This window comes from Typopeltis vanoorti, chromosome 14, assembly GCF_054136105.1.
Source record: "Typopeltis vanoorti isolate ZY-2024b chromosome 14, IOZ_Tvanoo_1.0, whole genome shotgun sequence".
Classification (NCBI taxonomy): Eukaryota; Metazoa; Arthropoda; class Arachnida; order Uropygi; family Thelyphonidae; genus Typopeltis; species Typopeltis vanoorti.
The window spans coordinates 31,261,517-31,274,460 of NC_143562.1; the positions used below are offsets into that span (position 1 = coordinate 31,261,517).

General features: G+C 34.9%; 1 protein-coding gene across 1 annotated transcript in view; it reads left to right on the top strand.

Annotated features, from left to right (window-relative positions):
• The window catches only part of LOC150099338 (hypoxia-inducible factor 1-alpha inhibitor-like), a 136,663-nt gene that overhangs the window by 118,811 nt on the left and 4,908 nt on the right, over positions 1–12,944 (top strand). The gene's annotated exons all lie outside the window — the stretch shown is intronic.

Below are 12,944 nucleotides of genomic sequence, written 5' to 3' on the forward strand. Positions count from 1 at the left end.
AGTTTGAAATCTATAGTATATTGATGTTGTGGGCAGGCTTACAGGTTATAATGTAGAAGAAAGTCTGCTCTAGAGATAAAAATTGTATTTTGATTACACTTCAGTCTTGCAGTAAGGAAGATGCTAGTCTCTTACAAGTCAGATGAAATTCATCTGCCATATATAGACATATACAAATATCAGCGCTGGTGGGATTTAAACCTAAAGTTTGTTGGTATAGTAGAACATGATGCAGTCCACTAAGACCAGCAACATTTGGATCACATTTTTTATGCATAAGTTATAAATCCAATTCAGAACCAATTTTTATGGAATTGTTTAAGGGTGAAAGTTAAATAATCTCGAATAGGCCTGCACTTACCATGTAAGGAATATGGAGAACAAGTCCCCAACAGCCTTTACTTCTTGTGCTCTCTCTCTTAATATGAGTATCCACCTGGATAGTGAACGAATGGGGATGAATTACAAATTTAGGACACTTAGCTGAAGAAATTGCAAATATTAAACTGCAAACAGAAATGTTTGTGGTTTAAGCAAATACATGTACCATTTAGTATGGCATTAAGAATGGTGTTCCAGCTGGGGATCTTGCCTAGTTAAACAAGGAACAGAGTTACTGTTTTCATTAGGGGAGGGCAGCGTGAATCAAAGAAATTCATCTATTGAAACAAACTTGGCCTTAGAAGATTTGGAGATAAGCCCATTGACATAAGACATATCAATGGCAAAGAAGTGAAATTAGCAAAAAAGAAAAGTCGATATAATAGATACTACTGAGATGAAGAGGACTAAAACATGTGAGATGCTTCTAAATAACTTAGTATTTTTTTGTATGGGCACCTCAATAGAGTCCGAATGCTCATTGCAGGAGGCCCAAACTATCCACGCACTCTGTCATTCCGTTCATAACTCTCCAAGCAAAAAATCTAGTTCTCATGCCCCAACTAACCACACTTTTACTCAGCTTCCATGGATGACTTCTTTTTCTATCCTCTTTAGCCAAATGCTGGATGATTCTGCATCATTCTTATAAAACTCTTTAAGTAACTTAAATGTTTCTATCATATCCCCTCTTTTTCTCCTATCTGCTAGCTTCTGTAATCCACACATCCTCAATCTCTCCTCATAAGGAATGTTCCAAAGACCACTCACCATCTTGGTTTCTCACCTCTTAATCCTTTCCACCACTTTCTCATCCCCCAAGAAACTAAGAGAGCCTAATAATCCAAATGTGGACATATCAAGGTTTTATAAAGAGGAAAAACAACTTCCTTATCTCTACTTGTTAGTGTGCTCTTCAATAGCCAAGTAATTTTATGAGCTACTTAGTAACCTTAGCAATATATCCTCTAGACTTCAACTCTGTCTATCACCACAACCACACCTAAATCCCCAGTTTCATCTATTTCCTGGAGTATAGTTCCATCATTGTGGTACACAGTTTGTAATCTGTTTATTCCAAAATGCACAACTATACAGTTCTCCACATTAATTGATACTCATTATATTTTACCCATACTGACAGCCTATTTAAATCATCTTGCAAGCTCTCCACATCACCTTGATTCACTTTGCATCTAACTTTGCATCATCAGCAAATAACTGAATATTTTCTTTCAAGTTATTTCCTATATCAGCATGTTAAGAGTGTGATCAAGAGCCCTGCTTTAACAAAATTGTTAAATGTAATTTGTTGTTTGTGTTCTTTTTTGTGGATTGGAATTGTGCTTCCAGTTTCACCAATGTAAGGTAAGTTACAAGTGCAAGGATTCTCTTATATCCCAGGGTGGGCCAAGGGAGGGAAAGGATTCTTGGAAGAGTTGAATGTTTTTTAATTTTATAGGTGATTTAGGTGTAGCATTAAGATGTGGAATGGTGTAGGATTCTATTTCCTTTATCTGATAACCCTTTAATGTATGGGATAGCTATGGTTTTACTGTAACTATAGCCTTCCTTACCATATTGGACACCTTTCTCCTTATATATCCTCCACAGCATTTTCTTTTTCTTCAGCTCATGCTTAATAATATTACTCATCCATCTAACTCCTATCTGATTAACTCTCCTTACCTTAGTTATACAGTTTAATACTTCTTCTAGATGCCCCTTAACTATCTCCCATTCACTACTAACATCCTTCCCTTGCCGAGTTTTATGTCGTAGCTCAGCTTCAAGCTTCCTCCTAAGCTTGTCATAATCACCTACCTTATAGTTCCACATATACCCCTTCTTGACAGAATATTCCTCTTGTTTTACAATCTCCCAAGTCAAGACTGCATGGTCACTTTCCCCAGTTGGGGGACAACATGGCCAGCTACCTTACTTACGGATAGCTCTTCTGATCCTACGATTATGTCGAGTACTCTAGCATCCCACATCCCCTTTACATGCTGCCTCAAGTAATTATCTCTCAGTAGGTCTATAAATTCAATTCCATTTCCTTTTTGCCATGTGATCTCTCTTCCTTCCATTCTATATCTCCAGATTTAAAGTCCCCCATAGTAATCACTTGATCTGCACTCGTACTAATTTGCTGATGCAGGACTTTCAGATCATCCCTTGAACCCCCCCCCCCCCAGTAACAGCAACCAACCATATATTTTGTTTTATTGGCCTTGATCTCGCAACAGACAGCTTCAATTGAATATGCACCCTCCTGCCTGTCTCCTATTCTTTTTGGCTGCAATTCATCTGCTATCATCACCATTATCTTCCCCGAGAATACTAAACTCTTCACAGTCTATCCCTGTAACTATATCATCTGCTGTTAGCCCAGTCTCACTAATGCCTATAACTTTTGGCAAGATTGCATAACCATTGCCAAGTGCTTCTTCCTCTTGTTCCTGATACTTCTGGAATTAGTATATAGAAATTACAGCATCCCTATAGGTCTCCAACCACCTTTACTTCCTGAATTGTGACCACCTTGTTAATACTAGATTCCAGATCTTTTTTGGTCATTCTCACACTCACTTGTCTCATGGGTGCCTTTTTACACATGCCACATTCACCTGCATCCACCATGATGTCTTAACTTTTCCTGAATTTGTGCTTCAGCATGCTCTGTGAAGAAAGCTCTCTTTAGACACCTAACACCAAAACCATTTAGATGCAGTCTGCCAGCATTATACAAATCCTTTTTGTCAAACTCAGGCCATAGGTCCACAAACTCTACATCATTCCTTCTGCACAACCTGTATATTGATTTGTTTGATATCAACGTCCTACTGCTAATTTTGCATCTATCATAGGTGCAGGAGACTCGCAATCTTTACCTTCTCACCCTTCATTTTTGCTTCAACGAACAACTTCTTCATATCCTCTCTTATAGAATACTTCTCACTTCTCAGATCATTAGTGCCAACCAAGGCAATTAGTTCTTTCACCATACCTTTCTGCATCTAGATGGCATGACTAATATCATTAATTTTTATACCAGGGAAACATTATTTTATTATACTTTTGCTAAGTACTCCTCTGATCATAGTCTCCATACATTATTTTCTGCTTACATTGATTTTTCATTTGTTCACACAATCTCGATTTTTACCTCATACCACCAGCTTTCTCTTCTCAGCCCTGCTAATCTCTTGCTGCTTCTGCAAGTTTTCAGTTTCATCTTTTATCCTGTGAAGGATAACATGCATGTGTGTGATTTCCTTATTAGGTCTGTTTTATATTTCATTCTCCTGTATCTCCACTGCTGCATAATCAATATTAATTCCAACGTTAACATTTTCCATTTCACCATCGATACTGTCTACTCTGCTAACATTTGATTTGTTCTCACTACCTAACTGGCACTCGTTGTTGAAACACTTAATACACACTCGTTCACCAGGTTCGCAATCCTTTCATAAATCCTTTAATTTTTGCAACAAATACACCTCACACACACACACACACACACTGCACTGTAAAAATTCATAAATTCAAATCGCCCAACAATGATATCTTTGCTGCCATTGTTCTACCATTCATTGACACCATACTGATAATATCATTTAAACAAAAAAAAAAAAAAAAAGTTTACTTACGAACTAAATAACTGTTAATCACGCACCTGTATAAAATAAAAAGTATGATTAACCTAATGTTATTAACTAAAACATGAAAAAATGTACTCATCTTTCAACAGTGCTAATACAACACACAACTTGCTGACTGAGAGAGAGCAGGGCTCAACAAATATGCTCGTCCATGGTGAGTAACTGCAGACTGGACAAAATAGAATATTTTTCTTTTAATAAAAGAAAAATAACTTTTCCAACCACCGTGCAGAACTATTAATGATTTTGTGGAACTCCTGTTGATTTATGTGGCCATATCATTAAGAAAAATGGGGTGTCTTGGGCAAGTACAATTTTTTGCATGGTGAGTAGGCTTTCTACAGTATTCAACATTAAATGAAGATAGACAGTTAGTGGGGAAGAAGTAGAGGAATTTTTGAGTTATTAGAGAGGATGGCTGATGAAAATAAGGAGGGCTAATAAGCAGAGTAGGAAATTATCACTAACCTGTAGATATATTCTGGGAAAATATGAAGAAAAAATGCAGAGCTGATGAGAATGGTAAATCCTTGCTGGAGTTCCATTCAAAATACTTATTACTGATACCATGTTCCAACATAAAGATGTGCATAAAATTCACATAGAAGTTTTATTGAGTATTATTGTTGATAGTAATATCTTCAGACTGGTTCAGATTACAAAACTAAACAAGAGAACAGGAAGCAGTCACCATTTAGTATTCAGCAGAATAAAAATGAAATATCGTATTGAAAAGAAGAAAATATGTATAAAAGTTTTCAAAAGAATTATGGATAGTTTTCATAGGTGAATTGTAGACTCAAATATACAAATATTATTCAAGAAGAAATGAAAGTCTGAAAACCAAACCAAAGACTGGAGATCCAGTGACAGAATTTGATGAAAACATTCATATTCAGTTAGTCACTTTCCTTTAGTGATCAGTGATCAGCATTCATTTCAGTAAAATTATGGAGACTACAACCGTGTTAGGAATCATTACTTTAATTTCCCGACATTTCAGCTTTCATAATAAGGTCATCATCTGAAGCATACAACATATACAAAGACAAGCTATATTACATTTCAAACAGTATGCCAAAGTGACAATAATTTGATCAACCATTATTCTATTGGCCTGACCTCTAGTGAAAAAAAAGCAACCACTTTTGCTGTATTAAAACTATCTATATGAATTTGTTCTCTGATGATGATATAAATAGAATATAGCTTTGATGTAATTTTTTTTTTCACTAGAACTCAGGCCAGTACAATAACAGCTGATTAAATTATTGTCACATTGGCATACTGTTTGAAATATAATATAGCTTGTCTTGTGGATGTGTGTGTGCTCCAGATGATGACCTTAATATGAAGGTTGAAATGTTGGGAAATTCAAGTAATTATTCTTAACATGGTTGTAGTCTCCATAATTTTACTGAAATGAATATTCAGTTAGGATAGTGAAGTTGTTTACCAAGGATAGAAGAATCAGAACTTCATAGAGACTGAAGGAGTTAGAAGCAGTCCTGGAAAAGAAGTCCTATTGAAAGTTTTTGCAAATAAGGCAACAGGTGCTCTTGCTGAGAAATAATAAACAAAAATGCAAGAAAAATTAAGCAATCTGTAAAAATAACTAAACATGTCATAGGAATGCTAGTGTGAATATGAAAGAAATATCAGGAAATTGACAAAAATGTTCTGGAGGATATTGAAAAAACTTAGAACTGGAGGAAAGAGCACTATAAAAGGAATCAGTTGATAAGTAATGGCCTGAAAACTGAAGATAATGATATATTCTGTGAATGTCTGAAGTAAATTTTTTTTTTATGTGAATCCTACACATGAAAAGCTATGGGTAATTAATGATTAGATAATGTGGAAATCATTTTCTAGAGACCAAACATGGAACTTTTTTTTTCAGGCCACTAATAAACAGGATAGTGGATTCACATATTTGATGGAGATCATTACCACTAAGGTGGTAATGATCTCCATCAAATGTTTCTCCATCTTCACAAACCTACGTGCCCACAGCCTGTTGGTTGGAGAGCAGGTTCAGTATTTACCTGACCAAACCAATCAGATAAACAATTATCGTATATGTCGGCGTATAAGAGACTCTCAAATACTGCAGAAAACCCTCGAAATCATGGGTCATCTTATATGGTGAGTATAAAAAGGGAAGCTTAATTTCTTGGATGAACATTTAGGTAACTACACTACATCATTTTATAAGAAAATAGGCAGTGTATATAAACAAATCAGATTAATTTTTTGTTACATAAATTTATTTAAAATATTACAATAGATGTAAGTCTTAAAAAACAAATAATAATTATTAACCTCAATTTTCATGTTAATTTTCTTCATCTGTTGAAAACGGTTCTTCAGATTCATTGTTTAAATGATTGCCGTATGGATCCCAGTTCGAATCCGGTGAATTGATTTCGTTTTCATCGTCATCAGTGTCCCACAACAGATCATCTTCCGTACCATCCATAAGATTAGAGATACCACACTTTTTAAATGATTTTATGACAGTCTCTACTTTTACTTTATTCCATGCTTTGATCACAAAATTGCACAACATATCAAGTGATGCAGCATGCTTAGATCTATCATTTGTAAGTGATTTTTCGCCAGTCAACATCCAGTTATTCCACTCTTCTCACATGTGATCCTTAAATGGTTTGTTCAAGCAGAACAATTTATTTTTTTCTAGAAGACTTTTAGTATTCTCCATTAAATGACTACAAAACATATCCCATACTAATAAACTGTGTTTCTTGATTATACCGCCTGGTCATGTGTTCCACACATTATTTATCCATAATTTTACACCATTTTCGTCCATCCATCCTTTTGTACATTTTTCGTGAAAATGTACAAAAACACCTGAAGGAAATTTTATCTTAGGTTTAGTTTTACGTTTGAAGATGATCATTGGTTTTAACTTGGTTCCATCAGCCAAACATGACAACACAACCATAAACCTTGTTTCCTTACTACCTTTTAGACTCCACTGAATGATATATGCACGTAAACACAAGAAAGATATTTAATTAACCAAATATTTCGGTCTGGAAATAGCAGACCATCCTCGGTGGTATTACAAGAACAGTTTTAAAAAAATACAAGCTAGAATACTAACAATAGATCGTTAAAAATAGAACACTCCGTGTGATGTTATATCACTAAGTATGAAACGAAATATTTCCAGACCAAAATATTTGGTTAATTAAATATCTTTCTTGTGTTTACGTGCATATATCATTCAGTCTTATGTCACAAGTATCCTTAAAAAGCAAATTTAGACTCACTGTTTTATTGCTTATCATATCAAAGCTCATAGGAGTTTCATCCATATTTCCAATATTTGACAATAGAAATTTATGTTCTTCTCTCAACTTAATAATAAATTTATAGAAATTGGTAAGTTGGTGGTCAAGATCTGCTGGTAGTTTTTGAGCAATTTTCGTTTTTTGCCATATTACCAGATTTTGTCGGTTCATAAAACGATTACACCATCCTGAAGTGGCTTGAAATTCTATACTTTCATCCGGATTCAATCTTGACCATTTTAGTGCATATGCTCTAATCATATTTCTTGTAACAAGATAACCATTCTGCCTTTGGTCGAATACCCATTCTGCAACGTGATTTTCCAGTTGCGGCCTTCGGTGATCCCTGTTCTCATCGCACATTTTTTCTTTGGCAGTTTTTTTAAAATATCTTCTTTCTTCCTCCATTCTCTTGCCATCTTCTCGGTTATGTCAAATTTTCTTGTAGCAGCACAGTTATTAGTTTCTTTCTTTCTTTTAATTTACAAATATGATCAGCACTCATATTTGTAAATTTAGGGACACAAAAACACACTTGTTGAACAGATTATTTTATTAATTACTAATAAAATAAAACTTGACGTTTTGACCCCTGTATCGAGGTCATCATCGGAAGAATCCAAGTGTATAAGGAACCAAGCTACATGCTCATGCCCTGTGTAGTGGTAAACTAAATCTACGTAGTTAATTAATCCTTTTCCCTAGCCTGACTTCTAGTGATAAATAAAATAAAATAAATAAATAATAAAAATAAATAAATAAATAAATACAACTACAATAAACTGCTAAAGTCCTCATGTATTAATATTCTTCTGGATAGTTCTGATTGTTATAATATGATTTCTTTCAGTTGCTATTGAGAACAAAAAAGATTTCAGGAATGCTATTGCCATTCCTTATGTTAGAGGCATTTCTGAAAAAATAGACAGAACACTATGCAAATACAACATTAAAACCACCTTTAAACCCCCAATAAGTTAAGACACCTACTCAGTTCTTCTAAAAGATCCTCTTCCACACCTAGCCCACCCAGGGGTATACAAAATACAATGCACATGTAACATACTATACATAGGGGAAACAGGGCGAACTATCCCAATCAGACAAGACGAACACAAACGACATTAAATACCACCATTTTGGAAAAACCGGCCTTTTTGACCACGCACTCCAAACATACCACAGAATTGATTGGAAAATTACCAAGTCCCTACACCGCACCAAAACCTGATTTGAGAGAAAATTTAAAGAGTCGTGAAATGCTCAAACAACCCAAAAATGATGGCCTAACCATTTCAAGAATGTGGAGGCCCCATCTACATCCTGTATAACAACCTAAACTAGCCATAGAAAAATCCCACTACAAGAAGACAACCTGGTGAAGTGTTTGTAACATTCAACAGCAACTGAAAGAAATCATATTATAACAATCAGAACTATCCAGAAGAATGTTAATACATGAGGACTTTAGCAGTTTATTGTAGTTGTATTTATTTATTTATTTATTTTTATTTTTTTTTTATCACTAGAGATCAGGCTAGGGAAAAGGATTAATTAACTATGTAGATTTAGTTTACCGGTATACAGGGCATGAGCATGTAGCTTGGTTCCTTATACACTTGTATTCTTCCGATGATGACCTCGATACAGGGGTCGAAACGTCAAGTTTTATTTTATTAGTAATTAATAAATTAATCTGTTCAACACGTGTGTTTTTGTGTCCCTAAATTTACAAATATTAGTTTCTTTGTTATTTCAATTACCCTTATTTTAAATCACGCTTCATACTTTCTTCATTTTGTTGCTGGTTCCATGATTTTAAATAACAATTTTAATAATCCTAAAATATGCAAAATTAATAATTAATTAAAATTAGGGCAATTCACGTAAATACTAAATCTATGCTGTGCAAAAAAAAAAATAACGGATATGCATAGATATAAAAATAACAGATATAACAACAGTACCTAACTTTGCATTAATACAAGAAAGAAGAAATTGGGGGATCGTCTTATACAAGTGACATAAGCTTAAAACCTAAAAATAGCCTAAAATTTAGGCCTCGTCTTATACGCTGGTCGTCCTATATGCCGACATATACAGTACTTTGAAAGATTGTTAAATGACAGAGCTTTGTTAGAGAATATTCAAGAGGAATGCAATCAGGAATATCCAAGGGGGGGGGGGGAACTATCTGAAACCTAAACATGGAAAGGAAACTGGAATAAATAATAATTGATTAGAAATGCTCAAATATGGCAACTATAGACCTGCAAGTTGAGTTACAATAAAACAGTTAATTGAAGAGTAGAGACAACAGATATGACTTCTGAGGACAATTGCAGAAGTGAGCAGATTTGAAAGGAACTCATTAGAAAAATATTTAGCAGAATTTTTAGTATGGTTATTAAATATGATGGGAGAAGAAAGGTCAACAGAACATATGTTTGATGCAGAATGACTGGAAAAGGGGTTAGAGGAGATATAACTAGATTGATCAGTTAGTTGTGCCACAAAAGATGAAAATATAATATCTGATAGTGTATTGGGGATTGACAAATAAAATTAGTTTTGGAAAAAAGAAATGATAGGAAGCTAGCAATAATGTAACCTTAATTATGCAGTACCATTGTGATTTTTTTTTTTTTTCCCTAGACACTCAAGCTGTAGTTTCTATACATGGTGCATTCTCAAAGTAGAGTGGTCAGTTTTTGGACAAAAAATGTTGGCACCACTGTGCAGTTCAAATCAAGCATGCAATAAATGTCAACCAGAAAGACATTTTGCATTAAAATGTGTGAGGTAGCAGAGTTTGTCATTCCATAAAACCAGTAGACCTAGAACACATGCAATTAACATGTACATTCTCTTAATTGGATGTCATAGATAATCTGGTAGCCAAATTTTCAGATGTCTGTTAATAACATCTGATTTTCTAGTTCAAATTTTGTTTACTAGATACTAGCAGTAAAATTTGTTTTTTTGTTGTTTATAAATTCAACTCGCAGATGATTCTGAACCCATCATGCTTAAATGGTAAAAATGTGTAACCTGTTCTTATAGGTTACACATTCTATAAGAACAGGTTACACATGCTAAAATATGAGTAACCTGTCTGTTTTCCTGTGTTGTTTTACTGCTAATGTTGATATCAGTTTTGTGACAATAGTTATTCAATTTAGTAAGGAATTAAGACTTGCAACAGATTTCATTAAATAATAAGAAAACTGTGTAATTGCTCTATATGAACATTAGGTTTAATATCTTATACATTTAATAATGTAATCCAGATTGATTATAAATAACATATGGTGGTGTACAATCTTGCATTGCATTTGATATAACATCAAACCATCACTTTTGCATCCTTCAATTTTACATTCTTATTTATAAAATGCAAGGACCTTTATAAGAGCTTCTTTTTAGCTGAATGTGATTCAGCCGGTCTCATATGGAGGTGGCAGGAATTCTCCTTCCTAAAACTTTTCACAGATGCCATATGATCACTCCAATGCTCAGTGATGTGCCACACCGGACCTTGCCAGGCAGTCCTGTTGTATGCTTTTCTGGAGGCTTCAACTCTCTGAAGATTATCACTCCACACACACTCACCATTCATCCATCTCATTGATGGTCTACCTCTTCCTCTTTTTCCAGGAACTTTATCTTCTATTACTGTTCTGAGAAGTCCATCCATCAATGTGTCCAAAATATTTTAACTGTCTTCTATCCTTGGGGATCTTTAGAGTTCTACTGATCTTTTCTAACACCCATTCATTTGTACACTTTTCGGTATATGATATCCTCAACAGCCTTCTGTAACACCACACCTCAAAAGCAGCTATTCTTTTCTTAGCTGACTTCTTTAGGTTCCAAGTTTCACATCCATAAGTCGCTGTTGGTAAAACAACTGCATCCAAAATCCTCAACTTTCTTCCTATGAAGATAGATCCATATTTTAGATTTTAGACAAGCCTTTGACTGTTGTTTTAGTTGTTCCTAATCTTCTTCTTTCTTCTGAACAGCATTTCTTCACATTAATAATGGATCTCAGGTATTCAAACTTGCTGACTTCCTCAATTCTTTTCTCCATTAAGGTACACTTGTTTCTCAAGAGCTTCCCTGGTGGTATTTCCTTTGAGAATCATAATCTTTGTCTTGCTTTTCTAGTTATTCTAGTTCTTCCTTATTATTACAGAGGAGTACGGTATCATCAGCATACCTCAGATTACTTACCAGTCTACCACCTATCCTAATTCCCGTCTTGAGCTTATCCAATGCTTCATGCATGATATCCTCCACATATATACTAAACAAGTGAGGAGAAAGTAAACATCCTCACCTAACTCCTTTTCCCACCTGAAGCCACAGTAAGATCAGCCAATTTAACACCTGTTCTTACGATGGCTTCTTGCTCCCTGTACAAGTTGGTTCTATGATCTAAGGCATTAGTTCCCAACTGGTGGTGTGCGTATCCCCGGTGGTACGTACTGGGCCGTTCAGGGATACACGAAAAATAATCATTAATGTCGGAAAAACAAGTAAAGTAAACAAAATGCAAAATGTTAGTTATGGAACAATAAATGTTAAGTTTGAATCACTGCTAATGGAGACGCTTCAAAACTAGCTCACATTAGCGAATGATTATTGATGAGGGTGTAGCTATGAACTCCTCCTCCCCAAACCACTCTTCTACCACTCATTTTGTCATCTATCCTCCTTTCCAGAACAATCGTGTGTTACTAAGAAATGACCTTTGCGATAACTAACCTTCCACTGACTTCCATTTGCGACGTTTCTAGAACTTCTCCAAAAATATAAATACATCCGTAGCCAGACTGTTTGATCAGTTCAGTTATTGACTGAGTATAAGTAGGTGTGTTGTCTTTAATTGCGATTCTTTTCAAGTAGTTTTTTTATTTAATGTTTAACGTAGTTTCAGTTATGGAGTTGTTGTTGAAAGTGGTTGAAAACGAATGGTTAAAAAACCAAAACTTGATGTGGATCAAACCTGTCGCCAAGTACTTCTCAACACGTGTCTGCAGCTACAAGTACACCCACACTGGGAGATAATAAAAAGGTGCATGCCTCAGGTACTACATAGAAGAAAAGGAAATACTGTGAAAAGTATATTAAATATGGGTTTTCATATGTAGGGGATACATTAAGATTACATTAAGACAGGCACTGAACAAAAGTGTCAGTATTTAAAAACAGCTATTTTAAAAACAAGGGGTAGAATTTATAGAAATGGTAGGGATACATAAGTGGAAAAAATTTGGGAACCAACCACTGATCTAAGGCAAAGGATCTGATCTCTGGTGCCCTTACCTTTCTAAAACCTTCTTGATCCTCAGGCACCTCTGCTTCAACTTTGGTCTCAATCCTATTTAGCATGATCTTCAATAACATTTTGCTTGCATGAGATATTAAACTAATAGTTCTATAGTTCTTGCGAGCCTTCATATCTCCATTATGTAGTGGTATGAAAACTGACTTCTTCCAGTCTCTAGTCCACAATCCTGTCTCCCATATTCTTGTAATCAATCCATGAAACACTGTTATCCCTCCA